The sequence below is a fragment of the Gobio gobio genome, assembly GCF_949357685.1.
Source record: "Gobio gobio genome assembly, chromosome: 5".
Classification (NCBI taxonomy): domain Eukaryota; kingdom Metazoa; phylum Chordata; class Actinopteri; order Cypriniformes; family Gobionidae; genus Gobio; species Gobio gobio.
The window spans coordinates 484,676-494,057 of NC_137101.1; positions in this window are offsets into that span (position 1 = coordinate 484,676).

A 9,382-nucleotide genomic window follows, 5' to 3' on the forward strand; every position below is an offset into this window, starting at 1 on the left:
ATGGATAGACGGACAGATAGATGGATAGATGGATAGACGGATGGATAGACGGACAGATAGATGGATAGAAGGATGGATAGATGGATAGACGGACAGATAGATGGATAGAAGGATGATAGATGGATAGATGGACAGATAGATGGATAGAAGGATGATAGATGGATAGACGGATGGATAGACGGACAGATAGATGGATAGAAGGATGATAGATGGATAGACGGATGGATAGATGGATAGAAGGATGATAGATGGATAGACGGATGGATAGACGGATAGATGGATAGAAGGATGATAGATGGATAGACGGATAGATGGATAGAAGGATGATAGATGGATAGACGGACAGATAGATGGATAGACGGACAGATAGATGGATAGAAGGATAGATAGATGGATAGACGGACAGATAGATGGATAGACGGACAGATAGATGGATAGACGGACAGATAGATGGATAGAAGGATGGATAGATGGATAGACGGATGGATAGATGGATAGACGGACAGATAGATGGATAGACGGATGGATAGACGGATAGATGGATAGAGGGACAGATAGATGGATAGAAGGATGGATAGATGGATAGACGGATGGATAGATGGATAGACGGACAGATAGATGGATAGAAGGATGGATAGACGGATGATAGATGGATAGACGGATGGATAGATGGATAGACGGACAGATAGATGGATAGAAGGATGGATAGATGGATAGAAGGATGGATAGACGGATGATAGATGGATAGACGGAAGGACAGATGGATAGATGGATAGACGGACATGTAGCCGGTTTGCGCCTCGCGTGTGTCTCTGTCACTACAGCTCGGCTACCCCTCTGCGTTGTGTTGTGTTAAGAATAAAGACTGGAGTCGAATTGCTGGTCCAAAGGTTGCTTTATCTGCATGAGTTGAAAATATGCAGTAAATATGTTGCATTCAGTGTTGTGCAAAGTTAATCAGCCCTCTCCTCGCTCTGCTCAGACCTCCCGCGGACTGAGGCGAGTTCACGATACACAATCTCATTTACAGTCAGAGAAAATATAAAGAAAATATCACATCAGATGTATCAACAGTCAGTGAAATAATACAATATATATATATATATATATACACACTAACCAAACTCATATAATATACATCTTTAAATCACCCACATTCCAGCATTTTATATAACCAATATGGTTGAACACATAACGAAGAAATCACAAAAACAATTCATAACCATACCTGCATGAGTTGAAAATATGCAGTAAATATGTTGCATTCAGTGTTGTGCAAAGTTAATCAGCCCTCTCCTGTCAAACATTTGAACATAGAAAAGATATCAGCAGACACGCTTCACAGGCCAACTTTCACACTAACATACAATACAACGTGACACTGCATTCACTCGGTTAAACTCTCACTTATGCAGGAAAAACATCTTTAAGAGGATAGATTACATACTAGTGCATACTCATTGACATTTTTATCGAAACAAATAAACTAATTAGTGATTATGTTCACTTCTAACACTCGTTTGAACAGGAGTGCACACAATGCATACCTCGCTCTGCTCAGACCTCCCGCGGACTGAGAGAGCGCGAGAGAGCGCGTGCGAGCGGCGCGACGCGCCAATGACGTCACAACTGCGACGAACGCAAAACTTACTAAAGACACAATAAAATACATTTTCTTTTCTTTTCTCACGTACATATGAAATAGAAAAACTAGGATTTTGTGTGAATCTAAATTAAAACACAAGTTATAATTAATACCTGTTACATTCACCCCCTTCTGAATTCACCAAAATCCCAAAGACTCAACCAACTTCATTTATACACTTGACTGATGTCTCCAAAATGTCTCTTTACCCATTTCAGCCTGAAAATGCTACCTTCTTAAAAGGTTGAGAGAAGTTCAAGGGTGATCAAGCCTTAAAAAACTCACAGAATAAAATGATGCCTTTTACACCATACCGGGTTTTAAACCCCAAATCTTTAAATCAAATGTATAAAATCTCTAAGTCACATCAAATGGATTGTTTTACGGCCACAGGGATAATACTCAAATGTATCAGAGAATATGGACTTGGACTATAGAAAACCTCTTAAAACAAGGCGAGTAGTGACTGGGACTTTCTACCCAATGTGTTTGTAAGTGATTTAATCTTTAACTGCCTTTGTGCCATAGATTCAATAAGACGATTGACCTTCTTAACCACTCTTCCAGCACGTGTAACTCGTTCTTGAGTATTTTCTACACCCAGAGTGTCTCGGTCTCCAGTCTCTTGACTAGGCTGTTCCGTATTGGGCATGTCTCTTGTTTCCACCATGGAGGAGGCTCTGTCACCATCAAGACTAAGACAGTCTGTCTGAACATTACAAGGCTCTGTAATATGACCGTCCTCATCACAAAACTTCTCGGAACAATCACCATCTTGACTCTGCTGTTCTCCCTCAGTATGGAACTGCACAGATCCAGTTTCACTTAGTGAGCTTTGACCCAGGGAATGTTCCGTTTCATCTAATACCCAGAGGCTTGTCCGTCTCTCTGAACTTTCACTCTCCAAGCAATCTGCAAGATCCTGAGGCTGCGGATGAGCAACTGACTCCCCATCATCATCACAGTCATTGAGATACGGGTTACTGGCTCCTCCGAGTTCCGTCTGAATGGGTAAGAAGCTGATGTTCAACAAGAGATTGCGATGTACAACTCTCCTTGTTCCTTTTTGATCCTGCACCATATAGGTATGCGTCTGGGGATTCTGGTTGATGACAACATACAGGGTTGACTCCCACTTGTCGGCGAGTTTTCTCCTCCCTCTCTCTCCCTTGTTAGCAATCAGCACACGATCTCCAATGCTTAGGTGAGTACCCTTCACTCTTTTGTTATATCCCTCAGCTTGCTTTTTCTGCTCTTTGACAGCATGCTGCTGTGCAATAGTTGCTGCTTCATGGAGATGGGAGAGCAGTGTCTTGGCATGACTACTGTAATCAACCACCACGGGATCTCTGAGCACCTGTTTGAACATCACGTCTACCGGAAGTCTCGGCACACGGCCAAACATGAGGTAAAAAGGTGAGAAACCTGTTGTTTCGTGCACAGTGGCATTATAAGCGAATGTCAGGGTCTGGATTTGTTGGGGCCACTGATGTTTAGCTTTGAGGGGCAAAGAACGCAACATAGCTCCTAGAGTCCTATTAAATCGCTCAGTCCCTCCGTTGCCCATTGGATGATACGCTGTGGTATGCGACTTAGCCACTCCTGACAATTTAAGTAGCTCGGCAATCAAACCACTCTCAAAATTTGCGCCCTGATCGGTGTGTATACGTTCAGGAAAGCCATAGACGCAGAAAATGTGATCCCACAGCTTCCTGGCCACTTGCTTAGCTGTCTGATTTGCACATGGAAATGCGTGAGCTAATTTTGTAAAGTGGTCAGTGACCACCAGCACATCAACAGAGTTCTGCCTAGAGTCTTCTGCGCTCCAGAAATCCAAACATACCAATTCCATGGGTGCTGAGGTTCTGATACTCTCCAACGGGGCTCTAGCAGATGGCTCAGGCGACTTAGCGAGAATGCATCTTTGGCAACATTTAACATAAGACTTGATGTCTTGCTCCATCTTTGGCCAATAGAATCGCCGCCTCGCTAAATGAAGAGTTCTTGCTTGCCCTTGATGTCCAGCGAGATCATGAATGCCACTCAATGCTTTTGCTCTAAGACTCTTTGGGAGCACAAATTGATATCTCTTGTGCTTACTCAATGGGTCCTTGATTACTCGATAGAGTATGCCATCCAGGAAGGTAAGTCTCTCCCATTGTTTGCTGAGAGAAAGTGCACTTAGATTGAAGTTTTCTCTCTCACGTCTAGAAGGCCTTCTTTTACGAACCACAAAAGGAACAACCACAGATATGTTTGGATCTTGTTCTTGTCTTTGTTGAAGTTCCTGTAGGGAGAGTTCTGGCAACATGTCCAGACTTGATGGTGTAAACTGCTGAACAGATTGGATCAACTGCACCGCTCTGGACTCTGCTGCCAGCTCCCAATTGTCGTGAGCTTCACAAACAGCATGAACGGCACCAACACTACAAGTGCCTGAGCTAGCCACAGGAAAGATCTCTTCTGGGTCAGTCTCCGACCCCTGCCGCTGACATTGAACTTTCAGTCGAAAGGTATCCTGTATCCCTTCCTCACTGACTCCCTCAGCTTCAGACAGCAAACTCTCATACTGTTCGTTGAGCAGCCTATGGCCGATTGTCTTTGAAAAAGGGTCTCGACTAAGAGCATCAGCCACAATGTTCTTGTTGCCCGCTATATGACGTATCTCGAAGGTATAAGGGGCTAGCTTCGCGACCCAGCGTTGTTCGCAGGCATCAAGCTTCGGTTTAGTCATTATATACGTCAGAGGATTGTTATCCGTCCAGACAGAGAATGTGTGTCCTTTAAGCCAATGACTAAACTTCTCGCAAACACTCCACTTTAAGGCCAAGAATTCTAAACGATGGGCTGGATATCGCCTCTGGGAAGCACTAAGTGTCTTACTTGCAAAAGCGATGGGCCTTGCTTTGTCTTCGCCCAGAGGTATTTGAGACAATACCGCCCCTAAACCATCTAGAGAAGCATCAATGGACAATATCAGGGGTCTTGAAAAATCAGGATGCGCCAGGACTGCGCAGTTCAACAGCTTCTCTTTCAAAGCACTGAAACTCATGTCACATTCTTCTGTCCAGTCGGAGGCCTTCAATTTTCTAAAAGTACCAGCTTTTTTTGCAACATTTCCTCTACTCTTCCTCTTCTGACCAGCAGTGAGGGCAAACAATGGTTTGGCAATGGCAGAACAATTTGATATGAAATGTTGATAATAAAAGACCATCCCCAGAAAGGATTTAACTCTTTTTACCGAAGGAGTAACTCCGTCATCCTCCATAAGATCATTCTTGGTCATGCGGGAAATGACGCCCACCTTTTCGGGGTCCACAGCAACTCCACCCCCTTCGATGATGTGTCCCAAAAATCTCACGGAAGTTCGCAGGAGGTGACACTTTTTCGGGCTGAGCTTCAGATTATGCTGGCGGAGTCTCTGGAATACCGCTTCTAGCCTACTCAAGGCTTCCTTCTCAGTGGCTGCAAATACCAGCAAGTCATCTAAGTAGCACAACAGCTGGGTGAAGTTCATGTCACCAAATATACTCAGCATCATTCGCATAAATGAGGCCGGACTATTGCACAGACCTTGTGGCATTCGATTGTATTCATGCAATCCGAGTGGTGTGGTGAATGCTGTGTATTTTTTATCCTCCTCGTGCATGGGGATGTTATAGAAGCCGGAGGTCAAATCCATTGTGCTAAAATAGACATTTCCGCCCAGAGCTGCCAGACAATCTGATTGGTGCGGGAGTGGGTGTGCGTCTTTTAAAGTCCTGGCATTAAGCCACCTGAAGTCGGTACAAATTCTCAAACTGCCATCCTTTTTCCATACCATTACCAATGGTGAGGCAAATTCGCTGGTAGATTTCCTTATTATGCCCTGATCCTCCATTTCTGTCAAGACCTGTCTCAATTTTTGGTAATGAGCTGGTGGAACTCTCCTGTAAGGAAGGCGAAATGGACGTTCATCCATCAGGCGAATGCGATGAGAGAAGCCTTTTGCCTCACCACAATCCAAAGCGTGTTTTGAGAAGATGTCATTATAGCTGACTAAAAGCTGAACTAACTCCCTTTTGATAGAGTGACTAACTTGGCACGACTTGAGGTCTAGATCTTTCAGACCAGCTTCTGCAAGTTTCTTCTCAAAATCCTCATTGCTTGCTTCGGGATACCTCATTGCTTGATCACCAGCCTCAACCTGACTGGAGTTCTGGAAAACTGTAAAGTCTTCAGCTGCCATACAGGGCGATACATCGGCCAACTTGCAATTCCTCTTCAAAGTCACAGGCCGATCAGAGAGATTCACTATCCTCATGGGGACATATCTGTCACCCCACATGGGTGTAACCACCCGTCCAACCATAATGTTTCGCGGCATGGATTTTGAAGATGTGGGTTCGACAACCACTGTGCTGCCGGGGGACATAGGGGTGTTATTCGGCAGTTTGCCCCATACAAGATGCTCATGTCTAGCCAAGAGTGTTACAGCTTGTGTCAACTTTACAGTCCCGATCTTGTTAGGAGTATCGACACCCTGCCATCTTGTCAACCCTGCCATCATGTCAAGGAATTGAGAAGCGTCAGGAGACAACGACATGCCACAGCTCTGACCGGTCACCCTCCAATAATCGTCACTGCTCTTCATTTGATGCATGATGTACTTTATGACGTTAGATCCGAGAATGAGGTCATCTTTCTGCCCTGGGACCACAAGAATGGGAACGATACACTGTACACCATACACTTCTATCTCCACTTCATACACACATTTAGGGTGAGTTTGATGACCCCCACAACCGATCAGGATGATTTTCTCATTTAACTGCTTGTCAGTAGTAATTACATTTTCTTCTAGCATCCTAGATGCCGTTGTTTCGTTTACTGTACAAGCCATTGAGCCGGAGTCTAGCATTCCCTTGACTCTGAATGTCTTATTCACGATCACTGGAGCATAGAACAATTCACTAAATAGTTCAATTCTTTGTGAATTCTGCAGAACTACTTGAACACCTTCTGATTGGGATGTGTGCTCATACCATTGCTCCCAGTCATCATCATAATCTTTTTGTTCGAGGGTTTGATTTTGTCCACCCACACATCCCCTCTCCATATGCAGGCTTGTTAGTTTAACGGTGGTTGTTCCTGGCTTGAATGCATCCCAGGACCACTGGCTCCAGATCCTGCCTTACGACACTCTCTCTTCCAATGTCCTGCTTTGAAGCAATACAAACACAACCCATCTCGCCTGCAGTGCATGGTAGTAGAGTGGTCAGTCGCTTTGCAAACTTTGCATGACTTTCGGAAAGACTGGAATCCGCTTGACATGTACGGTGCCTGGACTGCTGCTTGATGGTTCTGCTTTAACACACGATCAAGTTGAGCTATGAGACTCTGAAGGCTGATATTATCAGACGATGTGTCAACATCACTCACAACATTAATTTGGCTTTGTGATCTCATTGAAGCACCCACCAAAGTTGACTCATCAATTGCAGTAGCCTGCGCATTTGCAGAAGCATATCTCTCAGCCCCTGAACGTTTTGATCTGGCTCGCTGCTGCTGAATCTTCAGTTGTGTCTGGTGATCATCAAGGCGTTCCTGAATTTCACTAGCTCTCCACTTGTCAGCAGTTTTGAACTTCAGCACTGCAGAAAGAGCTGGGTCTGGGCAGTGCTTAACGAACATCATGGTTACCTCTTTACTTGGATCTTCAAGGTTGCGTCCCTGCCTCTTCAAGCACTCCTCTGCCACGTCAACAGCTTTATTTAAGCGAATCCAGTAATCCATCGCGTTCTCTCCCACTGTAGGTAGGGTATTGTAGAAGTCGGCGAGTGGCATAGAAGAATACGTCAGTTCACTAAAGTGTTGCTTTAGTATATCAATAATCACTCTTGGGTCTTCACCAGGTTTTAGAGATGGGTTACTACGTAATGTGATTTTGATTATGTCTCTCGCTCTTCCTCCAAGTCTTGACATAATTTCCTGAGCCTTTTCTCCTGTGGGCACACCTCTCTTTCTTAAATAGAGTTCAATCTGTTCTTCCCACTCGTGGATAGAAAGTTTATCTGTGCTATCTCCACGAAAGCTTGGTGGCTCTTTCACATCAGATTGCATCACCAATTTTACACCAGTCATGGTTAGTGAATGAGGGTCAGCAGAAAGTGGTTCTAAACCTATATTTTGGCTGCTAGTCATTCTCTCATTTTCACTTCCCTTCTTAAGCTGCTCTGAAATGGACTGTCCTATTTCATGAGCTAACTGCGTAATTAGGTTGCTTAAGTCAGCGGAAGTTGTGTCTGACTTGGGATCCTGTCTATCAGTTTTTATACGTGTGGAGCAGAACACTGGAGGGTCAGCAATACCTGTGACTCCAGGAGTGTGAGCCATATCCCTAAATAACTGCCCTCTCCCCCCACCAATGTATACTTCATCCTGCGTATCTTCAACAAGATAGGTATATGACATTGTTACAAAAAAAAGAATTACAACAATATGACAGGTTTTTTTTTTTTTTTTTTTTTTTTTTTGAAGCAAGAAATTCAGTCTTTGTAAATCTCCCCTAGATGAGATTATACAGTTTTTTTTTTTTCTTCTGGTGTATTATAATACTCAGTCTTTGTACCTCTCTCTCCAGCAGATTAAACAGGAAAAGAAGAATTCGACCCAGTCCATAGAACTATGCGGTACTCAGCAACATCCGGCGGTCAATCTGACGTCGATCCTTCTGGGGATCCGGGTCACGGCACCAATGTAGCCGGTTTGCGCCTCGCGTGTGTCTCTGTCACTACAGCTCGGCTACCCCTCTGCGTTGTGTTGTGTTAAGAATAAAGACTGGAGTCGAATTGCTGGTCCAAAGGTTGCTTTATCTGCATGAGTTGAAAATATGCAGTAAATATGTTGCATTCAGTGTTGTGCAAAGTTAATCAGCCCTCTCCTCGCTCTGCTCAGACCTCCCGCGGACTGAGGCGAGTTCACGATACACAATCTCATTTACAGTCAGAGAAAATATAAAGAAAATATCACATCAGATGTATCAACAGTCAGTGAAATAATACAATATATATATATATATATATACACACTAACCAAACTCATATAATATACATCTTTAAATCACCCACATTCCAGCATTTTATATAACCAATATGGTTGAACACATAACGAAGAAATCACAAAAACAATTCATAACCATACCTGCATGAGTTGAAAATATGCAGTAAATATGTTGCATTCAGTGTTGTGCAAAGTTAATCAGCCCTCTCCTGTCAAACATTTGAACATAGAAAAGATATCAGCAGACACGCTTCACAGGCCAACTTTCACACTAACATACAATACAACGTGACACTGCATTCACTCGGTTAAACTCTCACTTATGCAGGAAAAACATCTTTAAGAGGATAGATTACATACTAGTGCATACTCATTGACATTTTTATCGAAACAAATAAACTAATTAGTGATTATGTTCACTTCTAACACTCGTTTGAACAGGAGTGCACACAATGCATACCTCGCTCTGCTCAGACCTCCCGCGGACTGAGAGAGCGCGAGAGAGCGCGTGCGAGCGGCGCGACGCGCCAATGACGTCACAACTGCGACGAACGCAAAACTTACTAAAGACACAATAAAATACATTTTCTTTTCTTTTCTCACGTACATATGAAATAGAAAAACTAGGATTTTGTGTGAATCTAAATTAAAACACAAGTTATAATTAATACCTGTTACAGACAGATAGATGGATAG